General features: G+C 41.8%; 1 protein-coding gene across 6 annotated transcripts in view; it reads left to right on the top strand.

Annotated features, from left to right (window-relative positions):
• Positions 1 to 15,917, top strand: part of LRRC7 (leucine rich repeat containing 7) — a 625,380-nt gene that overhangs the window by 582,301 nt on the left and 27,162 nt on the right. The gene's annotated exons all lie outside the window — the stretch shown is intronic.

Here is a 15,917-nt window from a genome sequence, read left to right as displayed (position 1 = left end):
CAGATTCATTATGTGTATAATGAACCGTGGTTTATATATTGTCAGATGTCTCTCCAGCTCAAAAAATGTAATTGTTCAGTTTATCCATTTCCAATAAGCCAAGAATAGACAATATAATTCCCAACACTTGCTAAATGTTGGTCCTTAGTGAAGGAAATTACCAACTTTGTTTTATCTGTGAAACTTGAAAGAAATCTTTTTAAATTAAACTGAAAAATATGTAGCAAATTAATCACAAATTTCAGAATTATCAGCATGGGGCTCTAGGTAGAGAAGCATTCCAGAGATCTGAGATCAATCTGGGAAAGTGTCTTTTTCCATGACTGAGATAGAAAAAAAATATTTCTTTCCAGATCTGGAGATATAGTACAGTGGGTAGGACATTTGCCTTGCACACGACTGACCCCGGTTCAATCCCTGGCATCCCATATGGTCCCCCAAGCACCGCCAGGAGTAATTCCTGAGTGCAGAGCCAGGAGTAACTCCTGAGCATCACTGGGTATGGCCCAAAAAGAAAAAAGAAATTCTTTCAGAAAATAGATATGTATTTATAGATATAGACATTAAAATGTTACTATACCTGTACCATATGTTAGTGTATATGCACAGTATATAATAAATATAGTTAGATATAGATATGCTACCTCTGGATATAAATAAAATGCTGAAGGGAAAACAGAATTAAATTAGTATTCAGCTGCAGGCTTGCAATATTTTCAGGCTGTGAAATTCTAGAAAGATTATATAAGGTGAGACCATGAGGATTTAGTATTTCCAGCCCCTCCGCAGTGATAGAGCAACAGTAAAGTTAGCAACAAAGTTAGCAAACATCGAAAGGTATTTCTAATGCAAGAAATGGGAACTTGAGGCTCTTGTGGTGAATAGCCAAAAATACTGCATTCGAGCTGCACCTGGGACTTCTCCCTCCACAAATGACTGCCAAAGGTAGGTCATTTTATTTTTGCTCTAGATCGCCTTTGTGTCTTGTACAATAAAATCAAAGTCGGTTTCAATACAAGAAAATAGCACTCAGACCTTAATCAAATAAATTATTGCACTTACCATTTCATTCATACTGCTCAGAAAGCATATGTGGCCAATTGTACTTTCTGAAAAAAATATGAGTGACTCAATCTAAACAGAAGCCCTCGCCAGGCTCAGTGGCTAAGTGAACAAATTAATTTTTTGTCTCTTCCTCATATTATTCTTTTAGTTTAAAGACCACTGGGTAAAATTGATTAATAACATTGAATTATCTGGTCATTTACAGAATGATTAGAACATGTTCTCACCAGGGTAAAAGGACTACAAGGCTTTATAACAACCTGGAAAATCACAGGGAAAGGGAGGAAAAAAAAACAGAAAACAATGATCTCCCTAAGGAATGCAGTACTTGGTGTGACCTAACCCAAGAGCAAAGAGCAAAAGATATAAAATAGCAAAAGAGAAATAATTTTGCCAAACCTCCAAACACAGAGGTGCTGGGTATGAAAGTTCCCTTTCTCTTTTGATAGCTCTTTATCCACATTTTTAAAAACTTTTTGATTGAGATTATTTGGTTTACAGTAATATTAATATTGGTTTTTCTCGTGCACATAATTCCAAAACTACTATCCACCACATTTTATCTACTATAGTTATGTGAGTGATTATGCTATTTGAACTTCCTGAATGCTTATGGGCTGATGTTATTTAATATGTGGTCCCATCATTTTTTCTGGCATTTTACTATTCTTTTTTCCAGAAAAGACACTATATTTATGAATCTAGTTGTATAGCTATCACTGTCACTGTCACACCGTTGTGAGATACTCTCAGTAGCTTGCTGGGCTCTCCAAGAGGGGCGGAGGAATTGACCTGGGTCGGCTGCATGCAAGACAAACACCCTCCCCACTGTGCTATCACTCCAGCCCTAGTTGTATAACTATACAGGGATTAAAGTGCTTACCTTGCATGCAGCCAATCTCGGTTCTATCCTTGGCACCACATGGCCTCCAGAGCTCACCGGGGCCCAGAACCGGGAGTATCCTCGAAGCACTGGCAGGTGTTCCCCAAACCCTCCCTCCCATGCACCCCCAAGGTGATTCCATTAAATCCATTAAATTTGATTCCATTAAATTTTTTCCATGCTTCACTTTTTTCCTGAAGTGTCAGCTTTGTTATACATCACGATTTCTTATTTCTAACGCCTTTCCCGGCTAACAACATTTTTAAAATTATTTTTACCTTCTACCATTTAAAATATATCTGACTAAAGGAAAATCATTGTAGTTCCTCTGTTGAAAAGTACCGGGTTAAAAAAAGAATATATAGAATATATTGCACTTGATAGCCAAAGTGGGTCACAATTAAAAGTGCCTAACACCACCCCGACCCACAAACAAGAACCCAATTTTGGCAGGAGAGGAGAGAGTCAATGGTTTATAGATAATTTTCTAATGGCATCCAAACTTTTCAGTCATCAAATTAAATTTTTTTTTCAAAATTTTTCTTCTTTTTTTTTTCCGAGAGGTGGAGGTGGAGTAGTTGTTCAGGCAGTGCTCCTGGCTCTGAGCTTAGGAATCCCTCCTGGCGGAGCTCAGGGAGGTACAAGAGTCATCATATGAGGAGTCAGAGATTGAATCTGGGTCTTCTGCCTGCCTACTGTACTATCTCTCCAGCCCCCAAAATGTTTTTTTCTAATTTAGGGTTCACAAATACAAGTACCCAAGTGAAGATGGTTTCATAGTCTCTTCAACCTTAACTTTGGAGTTTGGATTCCAAATAAAATATTAAGAAACTTTATAAAGAAACCTTTAATTAATTAAAAAATGATATAAATATTAAGTAAAATTGAAAATCAATAAAGACAGCCCATTAACCCTATTCTAATTTCCATGACTGGGCTAAAATGAAAATAATATTTATTAACCACTTATTCATTAAACAATATACATTAACCAATTTATATTAACCAGTGTACATGTCATTTATATCACACTATATCCCAGCAAAGTTATCTATGGTTGACAGTTAAATAGCTGACTGAGCTTCTTCCATCATGCAATAGCAATTCTTCTGGAGTAAAGGATACCAGTGGCATCATTTCATCACATTCATTTGTTTGGATAATATGCAGCCACCACCCAATTTCACTAAGTATTTTGAACACTAAGGCAGGGAATAGTTTTTGAGTTCCTGCAGTTATTCAAGATGTGCCTGGAACTGTATAAAGCATTAAATGAAAAGAGGAGGCAAAGGCAGGAAAGAGCTGGCACCCAAACATTCAACAAAATAAACTCCTAGTCTATCTTTTTCCAAGAACAGACTCCCTAAAACAAAAACAAGCTTAGCTACAAAGAGCTGCTGGGGGAGAAAAAAAAAACGGAAGTTGATTTTGTTGTTATTCTTTTCCTGGCAAAGCCAAAGGAATAAAGTACAGTTTATTGGGGGAAGTGTTGTTCGAGCCAAGGTAGGAAATTCATTTGTTAGAGACGTTTATTCAGCATGTTTGATCTGAAGAAAGCAGGCTTTTAAAAATCAGAGCAAAGAAGTCAGTCACTGTTTCACGATTACTATTTATTATCTGCTCCCTGTCGGAACTTCAAGACAAATAATTCCAAAAGTCTTTTGTGGAGTCAGTTTTAGCTTTTCATGTTGTTGGGTTGGTTTTTCTGCTTTGTTTTTGTATTTTTGAGCCTGAATGCATGAAATATTCAAGCAGCAAGGCAGGTGTGCTCTTCAAACAGAAGGGAGATTCTTTTCTGTGGTTTATTCTGTGGGGATTTTTTTAATAGCACAGTAAAAGCCATTCAGGCTTCAAGCTTTCTTACATTTCACAAATTTTCCACGCAAATCTCTGAGAACTTCAAGTCTGTCATTCAGAATTTTGATAGGAAACATTTTCACATGACTTGGCATAATCAATGTAATTTTGAACATACAGTGTATTCGGCCCTAATTGTATCCCAATATTTGATAAGCATAATCTATCAGATTAAAATTATGACAGGTGGGGGCTGGAGTGATAGCACAGCGGGTAGAGCATTTGCCTTGCACGCGGTCGACCCGGGTTCGAATCCCAGCATCCCGTATGGTCCCCCGAGCACCGCCAGGAGTAATTCCTGAGTGCATGAGCCAGGAGTGACCCCTGTGCATTGCCGGGTGTGACCCAAAAAGCAAAAAAAAATAAAAATAAAAATATGACAGGTAAATGAATTCCACGTCATTACATGAAACAATTATACTCACGTAAAAATTTCACTATGCCTCATAATGCCCAGTGGTCAGACAACAGGAAGATGTGCCCTGATAGCTCTAATGTGGTTCTTCTATTTTATTTTATTTTATTTTATTTTGGTTGACTTTGGTGTCCACACCCAGTGGTATTCAGGGTACACCAAGCTCCTTGCTGGTAGCTCCCAAAGGTGCTCAAGGAACTGTGTGATGTCGGGCGTCAAACCTTCAGAGCATGTGCTCCAACCCTTTCTGCTATTTCCCCAACTCTCAGTTGCTATATTTTTGCAGTTTCCCCTTAGTCTAGGAGATAAGGCATTCCAAGTCTCAGGTCTTAAGGCTTTAGTGCATTTCTAATACCAGCCTTTTAAATGTTTGTCCATTGTAGGTGAATTTAAATAAACTCAAAACCCCATATCCAAATATCTCATTCCATTTCTTTCCTAAATTCTTAAACCCTGAGCTGCTGCCTTATCAAATAATCCCAACAGCCTTGTAGCAAACCCATCTTGGACTAATTTTTAAATGTAGAGCTTTAAATAAGAAGATGACCACAGAATTCCTGAGATAATTGGAACATCTTCCGGAGAATTTCTGTAACGTAAACATCCGTAATTTATCCTCTTAACAAAGCATTTACCAGAAGGAAGTCGAAGATAAATCTAGGAAGGACCTTGAGGATAAAATTCACCAACAAAGTATGTCTTAGAGTAAATCAATGTGCCGTAATTGCAAAGCTCTACTTTAGTCAGAATTATAAATAATATTTCCATTAACCCTCCGTCTTTTCATGTCTAAATCATTAAAGGGGGAAATTAAAAAAACATTTCATGACAGATCTCAAGTGGAATTTAATAAGAAAGGATATCTTCTGGAAATAACAGAAAGATTATAGCACATTGTTCCTTTCTATGTTCAAATCAGCTAAAGTCAGAAGCCATTAATTACATGTTCTTGAAGCATAAACTTTTCAGAATATCTTTTCTTTCCTAAATTGCTTTCTTATTAATTTCATTTTAACTTAATAAGCCGTTCATTTGTTTCTCATTTTTCACTGAGCTACAACTGCCTCAAAATTGCACACATTTTATTAGAACTTATGAAAAATAGTGTTTGTATAATACATACATATAGCCAAATGTGGCAATGTATTAAATTTTCATTAACTGAGCAGTTATTCTTAAAATCATCTTTTCCATGTATGTTGTGCATATATCTACAATATTAATGTACAAATGTACATTATAAGCATTTCATTTTCAAAGCATTGTTGGATTTATGCTTTCCAATTAAAACTGCATAGTAGCAGCCTTAATTTTCTTAACTCTTTTCATTCACAAGTGCAAAACGACCACAATGCCTTGCTAATTGAAATACTGTGATTCTTTAGGTCTTTGTTTCAATTGCAAAACCTTACGCAAATGACCTAATATCATTTTTTGATTCCCTGTCTGAACTGTCCAAACTAGGTAAGACAGAGAGCCATATTTGTTTTCTAAAAAACAATAAAAACTCTCTCTGCTCTTCTATCTGAGGTATAAAAGGGATTTTTACAACCAAGATTCTGTCTCCTTCTCTTCATATCCCGCTTCCAAACCCAACATTATTGCATCAGATTCAGGAAATAAGTTCCATTTTCAAGAAATAGCTAAATTCTTATTCAAAGGTGAATTCATTTCATGAACACAGAGTGTTTGTTACAGGCTCCTACAGAAAGGCAAGGGAAACACGTGTCCAGATGCAGCACAGACCTCTGAAACACGCAGTCAGTCCCCCTGGACACACGCCGTGGGCACAGATACTTCCTGTCATCTCTCTTTTTTATATCTCACATTTTTATCTTTTTTTAAAATAATTGGGGCTAACGAAGTAAGAAAATATAGATCCTTTCCCTAACATTTTTTCCTTCCAGCCTGTGGCTTAATGAAATTTGTGTTTCTTTTTTTTTTTTTCTTATTGGGTCACACCCAGCAATGCTCAGGGGTTACTCCTGGCTCTGCACTCAGGAATTACCCCTGGCGGTGCTCAGGGGACCATATGGGATGCTGGGAACCGAACCCAGGTCAGCTGCATGCAAGGCAAATGCCCTACCAGCTGTGCTATCGCTCCAGCCCCAAAATTTGTGTTTCTTAAATTCAAGCAACTGATAGTGAAATAATATGAATGGGTTGTCACTAACATTAATCAATCGATGGCTTTAGGGCGGCAGTACCTGATCTAAGCAATTGACATACATTAGCTCCCTTAATCCTCATTACATTTTCTCCAATGACGTGCTTATCAGAGTCCTTCTGGTCCTTTGAATCCTGAGTGCCCCCGGTGGTCTTTGAAATAGGCCTCTTGGGACTGGAGAGGTAGCACAGAGGTAAGGTGCTTGCCCTGCACACAGCTGACGCTGGTTTGCTCCCTGGCATCCCATCAGGTTCCCTGAGGAGCACAGGAGCACTGAGCCAAGAGCAAGCCCTGAAAACTGCTGGATGTGGTCCAACAACCGCCACCCCCCAAAAAAATAAAAAATAAAAACAAAAACAAAACCTAAAGTTTCACCAAAACTTTGAATTCGATCCAAACATTTCTGGGGGCTAGAATTGTAGGGACGTGTCCTTCTTTATATTTGACTCAGGGATCTAATGCCTGATCGGCCCACTTCTCCTTCCAGGACATCAACGCTGTGCGTGTGTTTCCCGTGGCAGGACTCTCACCGGTCCTTATAGAGCAGGAACGGAAACGCTTATGCTTGGCCGTGTGCTACAACAACACAAATCCAAAGCTAACGTTGTCCAGGGCTGTCCCGCTGGCCTAGATCAGCGCCTCTAAAGTCTCGTGTGTCAGAAATAGACCCAGACCCAGGGACAGAATGAGCCCCACGGTGACCTAACTCTGCTCTTTCAAAAATTGTTGGAGCAGAAATCTGGGGTTGCTCAGACTCACTGAAAACACTATTTCTCTTGGATTTCCAACTGTGGCCATAAGCACCCCTACCCCCAAGTCTTTGGGGGCTGGCGCCTCCTGCTTCTCTTCTTAGGGCCAGTTTCCTGTTTCAGACCCTTTGAACCGTGGTACCCAGCAGAACCCTTCTTCCTCCTGCAGTGGGGCTGGGGCCAGCTTTCCGCCCGGGGTGGCCGGAAGGGGCGGGTTCTGACTCTCCTTCCCCTTCCTTCTTCCGCTGGCAAGTCTTCCACACTCTTTTGGTTCTGCCCCAAAGATCCAAAGTCGCCTCTCCCAGGGCTCCCCAAGTCAGGACTCCCTTCTTTCCTACTATTCCCTTTGAAACATGTTTTCTGATCGGTCTCTACCTTTCTTGCAGTGAACAACAAGCTGCAGAGACCCTAACCAACTGGCTGCCCTCTGCACGCCTCCTCATCGCCAAGCTTTCCCTCACTTTCCCCCAAGGTCCCCAAACTCCTTTGTTTTCCCCACCCCCATCCCCGCAGGCTCTTTCTTCCTCCTGGGGTGCCATGGCATCACCACTTCATTCTTATTTGACTTTTTTTTTTTTGACCCTGGTGCCAAATGTACCGGTTCTAAACTCAAAATAGTCTCCGTCTTCACGAATTTTTCTCTCCACACTCCGGTACTAACCTGGCAGGTAATCTCTCTGTCTTTCTACTTTTGAGAGTGAAAACTCACGTGTGCCTCGGAGACAGAGTCCAAACTCTTAACGAGGACAAGAAGTCCAGCATGGCGATTGATTCCAATTCTGGAGGCAGCTCAGTTCAACCTGAGAGGAATCTAAATAGGAATCTTGGCTTCACAGCCAAGGTAAAAGATAGAACTGTGTTAGGGAGTGATCGGGCAGATGTCTTGAGGAGTGGGGGAGATGTTCATTATTGTAGCATGATCAATCCCAGGTCAGTTGAAATTGGATGGTCATAGCAGAGAAATAATCCAAAGGAATATGATGCTATCAGATGATCATCCTGGCTGTGTCACCTCAGTACTCGATTGGTCCCTTTGATATGTAGCTCTTCCGCCTCTAAAATAACAGATCAGGAGCACTGGATAGTACAGCCATAGAACAGTGGAGGAGGCACTGGCTTTGCATGCTACTGATCTGGGTTCGATCTCCAGCACTGGTTTCTCAAGCTTCACCCGGAGTGATCCCTGAGCACAGAGCCAAGAGTAAGTCCTCAGTGGTATTGGCTGTAACCCAAACACCAAAAAAGTAAATAAAAAACTAACAGATAGGGGTAGATCAGCACTTTTCTTTTTTTTTTTTTTCAGGAGCACTATGGGGTGGGAAGGTGTTAGCAAGTAAGCTGGTTTCAGAATGACAATGCCCTGCCCCCGTTTGTTACTCTAACTCTACTCTCTCTCTCTCTCTCTCTCTCTCTCTCTCTCTCTCTCTCTCTCTCTCTCTCTCTCTCTCTCACACACACACACACACACACACACTCACACACACATACACACACACATACACTCTCACACACACACTCTCACAGAAACACACACATACTCTCTCTTCTCTCTCTTTCTCTCTCACACACACAGACACTCACACATACTCTCACACACATATGCTCTCACACACGCTGACACACACATACTCTCTCTCTCACACACACACACACATAGACACACACTCACACACACATAGACACACACACACACATACACTGTCTCACACACACTCTCTCTCAGACACACACACATACTCTCTCTTCTCTCTCTTTCTCTCTCACACACATAGACACACTCACACATACTCTCACACACATATGCTCTCACACACGCTCACACACACATACTCTCTCTCATTCTCTCTCTCTCTCTGAATTTATCTGCTGTCCTAAAAAGTTCCCTCCATCGAAGCTTTATCACCGTGATTGCCTCCTATACTAAAGGCTATAGTCTGTAAAGTCACAATTTTTAGTTTTCAACTTTCATCAAAATCATTATCTTTGCAGATTATCTTAAAACCTTCCTGCATGAAGGCCTACAAAGTTTACTTCAAGTAGCCAACTATTCTCGTACAGTGAGCTGAAGAGACTCAGGCTTGAGACAGGAAAAGCGGGTGTGGTCCTTTACTATGTCTACTCTTGCCAGGGGAAAGCACCAGAAAGTTCTTTGGTTCTGTGCCTCGGAGTGTCTACTTCCTGGGAAATCTGCCGTCTTTGGGGTTGGAGTTGTTTTTTGTTTGATTTGGTTTCATAATCTGCCTTCTGTTGAGTTGCTCTGGTGCTTGATTTCTTTCTTCTGATCTTAGTTGAGTATTTATTTGCTAAGTGTCAGCAACACCTGAGGCACTTTCCACTTCCTTTCTCGTTGTGCCCATGGTTTGTTTCTCTTTCTGGACTATCACCTTTTTGATGGGATTCTCCCTGTGTGCTCTCTTACTGCCTATCTGTCCCCAGAGGCGAATGCAATGCTTTGGGCACAGATGGCATGCATTTGGGGTTGAAAAGAAATGAAGAGGACTAGTGAGATTGTACAGTGGGTTGGATGCTTGCCTTGCACACAACCCACCGACCCAGGTTTGATCATTGGCATCCCATATGGTCACAATGCTTCCTCCAGGCGTGATTCCCTGAACAGAGCCAGGAGTAAGCCATGAGCACAACTGGGTGTGGCCCCCAAACCAGAACACTAAATAAATGAACAAATGAAGAGTGATCATGGGAGAAGTGGCCCAGCCTTCTTTTTAAAGATCGTTTGATAAATGTCTCCTTCAAAATTAATAGCTGTGATTCATTTCCTCTCTGGGTTGTGTGCCAGTATGTCCGACCACGGATACCAAGTAGAGACATGTCGTTTCCAAAAGTAAGAACCAGCAGGTCTGAGGATGATTGTTATCTCCTCTGGGGCCTCCAGTTACATTCTTTACTCTGGAACACTGAGATAGGAACATTTAGAACAAGTGCCTAAAAAACAACCTTCCTGGGTTTGCGTTTCTTCAAGAATTTGTGTCTGCAGGTAGAGAATTGCTGCACACACCCCGAAAATAATTAATATTTTCTTTATTTAGTTTCAGCTTGGGAGCCACACTCAGCTGTGCTCAGGGCTTACTCCTGGCTCTGCACTCAAGGATCACTTCTGGTAATGCTCAAGGGAGCTGGTGTGGTGCCAGATATCAAACCTGGGTCCAATGCACATAAGACAACCCACTGTTCCATCCCTCTAGCCCCCAGCTGTAGAGAGGCCTTTTACTTATTAATTTTTTTCACTATCAGGGATCAAATCCAGGGCCTCCTACATGCAAGGCAAGTGTTCTACCACTGACCCATGTCTCTGGCTTCACTGAGTTATTTCAGAAGCTCCCTCTTGTGAAAGTTAAATTTTCATTCCATAACTAAGTCATGCCATTCGGGTAAACGAGTGGCGTTTAATTGGTATACCCACCTCAAGACCGTGGTGGATTAACATGCTTAGTCCACGTCTGCAGTTTATCAGAAGTCAGAACAATAGGAGAGAGAGAAGAATATGCCATCTGCTGTGTTCTCTCATCACATCACTGTCTGGCCAGAAATAACATCAAGTGGGGCCCAGTTGTCTGGTTTTCATTATTTCTTTTCAAACAAGAAATGTGGGCTGTGTGACACATTAAAAGTTCTACTCATCCACTGTTCCCCGCTGCCAACATACATCCCCACACAGATATAAGCCTTATCAGGGAGAGAAAGCGAGAGATTAATTCAAAGAAATTTAGATTCCTAAGTCTACACATTTATACAGGGTTTATACTGGTCTGTTTCCTAGCTCTTTCCTTATCTGTAGTAGGATTCTTGTGGGTTTAAAAATTCAAGAGTAGAGAACATTTCTTCTTTTTCATCTACTTTTTGGTTTTTGTTTGTTTGTTTTGGTTTTTGTTTTTTGTTTGTTTTTGCTTGGGGGCCACACCCAGTGATGCTCAGAGGTTACTCTTTTTTTTTTTTTTTTTTTTTTTGCTTTTTGGGTCACACCTGGCTATGCACAGGGGTTACTCCTGGCTCTGCACTCAGGAATTACTCCTGGCGGTGCTCAGGGGACCATATGGGATGCTGGGAATCGAACTCGGGTCGGCCGCGTGCAAGGCAAACGCCCTACCCGCTGTGCTATCGCTCCAGCCCCAGAGGTTACTCTTTTTTTTTTTTTTTTTTTTTTTTTTTTTGCTTTTTGGGTCACACCCAGCGATGCTCAGGAGTTACTCCCGGCTTTTGCACTCAGGAATTACTCCTGGCGGTGCTTGGGGGACCATATGGGATGCCGGGGATCGAACCCGGGTCGGCCGCGTGCAAGGCAAATGCCCTACCCGCTGTGCTATCGCTCCGGCCCCCCAGAGGTTACTCTTGATCCTGTGTTCAGAAATCACTGGTAATCCTCAAGGAACCATATGGGATGCCAGGGATCAAACCTGGGTCAACCGTGTGCAAGGCAAACACCCTACCCACTACTGTACTATCTCTCCAGCCCCCTCCCCTTTTTTGGGAAAACACTCCTTTTTGATCATCTCATTAGCCAACCAATTTCATAAACTTGTAATACAATGTCAGATGGCTTTCATCTAATTTATAAAATTATACTGTGTTGCTAATGACAACGTATTGCGTGTTGCATTGAATCCAAAAATGTCAAAGGCAGTAAAACATCTTGAGTAGATATTTGAAATGTTAATAGTATTTTAAGAAATGATTAAAAAATAAAGTAACAAAGGCAATCCAAATTAGTATTAGTCCATGAGAACCTGAGAAGAATCAACCAAGTAAAAGTCTCTATCAACCATACTTTGCCAGTCTGATAATCAATAGGACTAACCCTTCCAAATTAATTGTCTTATATGCTAGATCGATAGCAAGCAGGTAGGGCATTTGCCTTGCACACAGCCGACCCAGGTTCAATTCCTCTGCCCCTCTCAGAGAGCCCAGCAAACTACCGAGAGTATCTCTCCTGCACAGCAGAGCCTGGCAAGCTCCCCGTGGTGTATTCGATATGCCAAAAACAGTAACAACAAGTCTCACAATGGAGACGTTACTGGTACCTGCTCAAGCAAATCAATGAGCAACGGGATGACAGCGATACAGTGATACAGTGATATTTCAAGAAAATACATGATAATCAATGATTGAATTTCTAAGCATTAGTCTTTCCAAATTTCACTGAGATGTTGTTTCAGCTTCTCTCTAGATTTATAACCAAAGAAAACAATTCCAATCAAGAAAATACACAATTTAATATAGAGAAACCCATTGAAGCCTAAGTATTCATTACAGAGAAACATGCACACTTTATGACATCAGTGTCAAAGGATGGCGGTTAAAATGCTGAAGTCATAGCCTTAAATTAGCAAAATTTAAAATGAATTTGATTACTTGGATTGACGATTCTTAAGTAGCAATGATGGGTATGTCTATTATTACTAATATCTGTGCTTTAGCATGAGGAATGGCTTTCTTATGTATATTGGATGGGATTATGATTAAGAATCACAGGTATTAGGGCTGGAGCGATAGCACAGAGCATAGGGCATTTGCCTTGCACACGGCCGACCCGGATTCGATTCCCAGCATCCCATATGATCCCCCAAGCACTGCCAGGATTAATTCCTGAGTGCACGAGCTAGGAATAACCCCTGAGCATCACCAGGTGTGACCCAAAAGGCAAAAAAAAAAAGAAAAAAATCACAGGTATTGGGGCTGGAGCCATAATACAGTCCATAAGTCCATAGGGCACTTGCCTTGCAAATGGCCAACCCAGGTTCAAACCCCAGATCCCGTGTGATTCCCTGAGCCCTACCAGGGGTGATCCCTGAGTGCAGAGTGTAAGTCTTGAGCATTGCTGGATGTGTTTCCCCAAACCCCCAAAAGAGAATCATAACTACAGACAATGAATGCACTGTGCTTAGCACTGAGAGAAGTGGAAATGATCGCATACAAAATGTCTAAACTCAGAGCTGAGGTCACAGCAGCTAAGGAGGTAACGCAGGCAGCAGCATCCTGAAGTCTCTGCTTCTGCTATGTAGCATTGATGCGCGTGACCGGAAACGCTGCATCCAGTCGGTCACCTCGGGCTCAGAAAGGAGCCTTGCTCTCAGTGGTGGGCAAGGGTGTTTTCCAGACAGACCCGTGGAGATGACCAGCCAAGTACATACAGGAATTTATAAAGGAGACCCGGGAGTCCTGTAGGAAATACACATTTTCAGCTAATCTAGATACAAGTTTTGTGCTAGTCACAAGTCTAGCATGTCTTCAAAGAGAGGGCTGTTCACCCCTGACAATGAGGACCCCTGAGGACGTGTCAGAAACCCACCAGAGGCAGCCATGATGATGAGGTGGAAGAGATAATTAGCAAGGGAGTTAGAGGTGATGACAGCTACAAAGCACAGCTACATGCAACCTGGGGAGAGAAGACACAGATATCTCACCTGGCCGTCTGCTGGTTTCACAGGCATTCAGATGGGCCCACTGTCTGAAGGAATTATTACTTTGGTTTTTTGGGGGTTTTTTTGTTTTTTTGGTCACACCTGGCAATGCTCAGGAGTTACTCCTGGCTCTGCACTCAGGAATCACTCTTGGTAGTGCTGGGGTACCGTATTGGATGCCAGGGATCAAACACAGGTCAACCTCATGCAAGGCAAATGCCCTACCCACTGTACTACCACTTTGGCCCCTGAAGGGATTCTTTTTGAAGTCATCATGGTTTATTTAAAAAGCCCCTTTTTCCTGGGAAAAGGGAAAGATGGTACAAAGGTTAAGGCCCCGACCTGACCCGTGACTGTAGTCATGACCCTGGCTTGAATCCCTGCACCGTATATAGTCCCCTAAGCACCTCCCCAACGGGTCCCTGAGCACTGCCAGATTTCACCCAAAAAATAAACAAAAATCCTTTTTCCTGGTGATGCCAAACTCATAATCCTCACCTCAGTCGTACTAATACTACTTGTTTCTACATTTTAATTTTCTAAACTGTGCATTCACAGTTTGTGTCCTCATGATGAATTGATATGAGGCAGGAAACTTCTTTTTGTGGGAAAGCCACCTACAGTGAAAATTTGAGTTTGAACCAGCCCTATTTCTTATTTGTATTCTACCTCCATCGTAAAATCTAAATAAAACACAGGCATATCATCTTTATGATGCCTTTCTTCCCTTTGTGTTTTATAATACGATTCCGTTTGTTCGGGATAATGTTTTCCTAAAACGGACGCATTCTTTGGATTCCTAATCCTGTAGTTTATGTCAGGAAAGATTCATTCTGTTGATTCCTTTTGAGAAACAGCAATTCCAATCTTGGCATTTCCTACACTGTTAATGACAAAGCTGGGTGCTTTTGGAGTAGCCTACCAGGTTGAAACTCTTTTTTGGAAGGGGAGAGGGAGGTACACCCAGTGGTGCTCAGGGGACCATGCAGGGTGCTGGGGATTGAACCCGGGTTGGCCACATGCAAGGCAAAAACTCTACCCACTGTATTATCTCTCTGGTCCCCACGGCTGGAATTTCTTATACCTTCATACCTTGTTTTTTTTTTCTTGTTTTAGAAATAAGACAACCCAATATTCACCCACTAAATTTTTGTTTTGATCTCTAAGACTCAATCACTTCTACTTAAATCAGTGTCACAATCATCTTTTGGCTTTTGCCCAAACTGATGAGGCCTTTAGTAAGGCCAGTTCTCTAGGTGGTTCAACCAATAGTAGCTTTTTTCTCTATGTGGCACTTCTGCCCCCTTCACTCTGACATTTAGAAGGTGCATCTGTGAAGGTGAAAAAAATCTGAATTTCTGAAGCGAAAGGCTAAGGAAGTCTCTTGAACTTAAACTGCAGTGTTATACAGCTATTCTCTTGTTTCTGATAAGTGGCGTTTGGGCCTCTGTTTAACTAGTGTGCAAACAGTTCTGGCAGTATGAGGACAAATTTTGTTTTGCATAAAATGAAATGACTTTCTCTCAGTCGCCAATGAACAGTTTGAAATGAAAGGAGCCCCTGTTTTCCCTGGCCATGGATATTACTCTTCTACTATATATGTATATAATATGTAGGTATTATATACAGCAAATGAATGCAGTCATTCTATATCTGTCCCTTTCTTTCTGACCAATGATTGGAACTAACCACAAGTGTGTGTGGGGCTGAGGGTAGATAAGATAGAGAAGAGATCAATATGACAATAATAAACGAGTGATCATGCTGGTCAAGATCTGAGGGTTGCCCAGGGGCCGCACATGTGCGGCCTCTCCACAGCTGCACAAGCATGACTCCAGAGGCCAGCTAAACTACTTTTGGTATGGGCAGCTCCTTGCAGAGTGTCTTCAGACTGAGAACTAAGCCACGGCCCCATGCCCACCCAGGAGGGGAAAGGTATTTCTCTCTCTCGCCTCTTCCTTGCCGGAGGTGAAGGGCATGGTGACCGCCATATTATGACGACCACAGATGGGGTTTACAAGCTTGCAATGATCCAATATCTGGAAGAAATCTCCCTGGACTTAGTAGCTAAAGTACAGAAATCCAAAACCTCCTATCTCTTCACAACAGGTCTGACTCTAGTGGGGTACTCCTAACAATAATAGTGAGGTTTGTGTTGAAATATTGAATGTAACCAAAGTAAAGAGAAAGTAAAGTGAAATTTATCAGTTGGGGGCGGAGGTGGGGGGCTGGATGGGAGGTGTACTGGGGTTTGTTTTTGGGTTTTTTTTGGTGGTGGAATATGGGCACTGGTGAAGGGATGGTTGTTTCAGCATTGTATAACTGAGACTTAAACCTGAAAGCATTGTAATTCTCCACATGGTGA

This window comes from Sorex araneus, chromosome 5, assembly GCF_027595985.1.
Source record: "Sorex araneus isolate mSorAra2 chromosome 5, mSorAra2.pri, whole genome shotgun sequence".
Lineage (NCBI taxonomy): Eukaryota > Metazoa > Chordata > Mammalia > Eulipotyphla > Soricidae > Sorex > Sorex araneus.
Note: the sequence above shows the minus strand (reverse complement) of the source record. Positions and strands in the feature narration are given on the sequence as shown.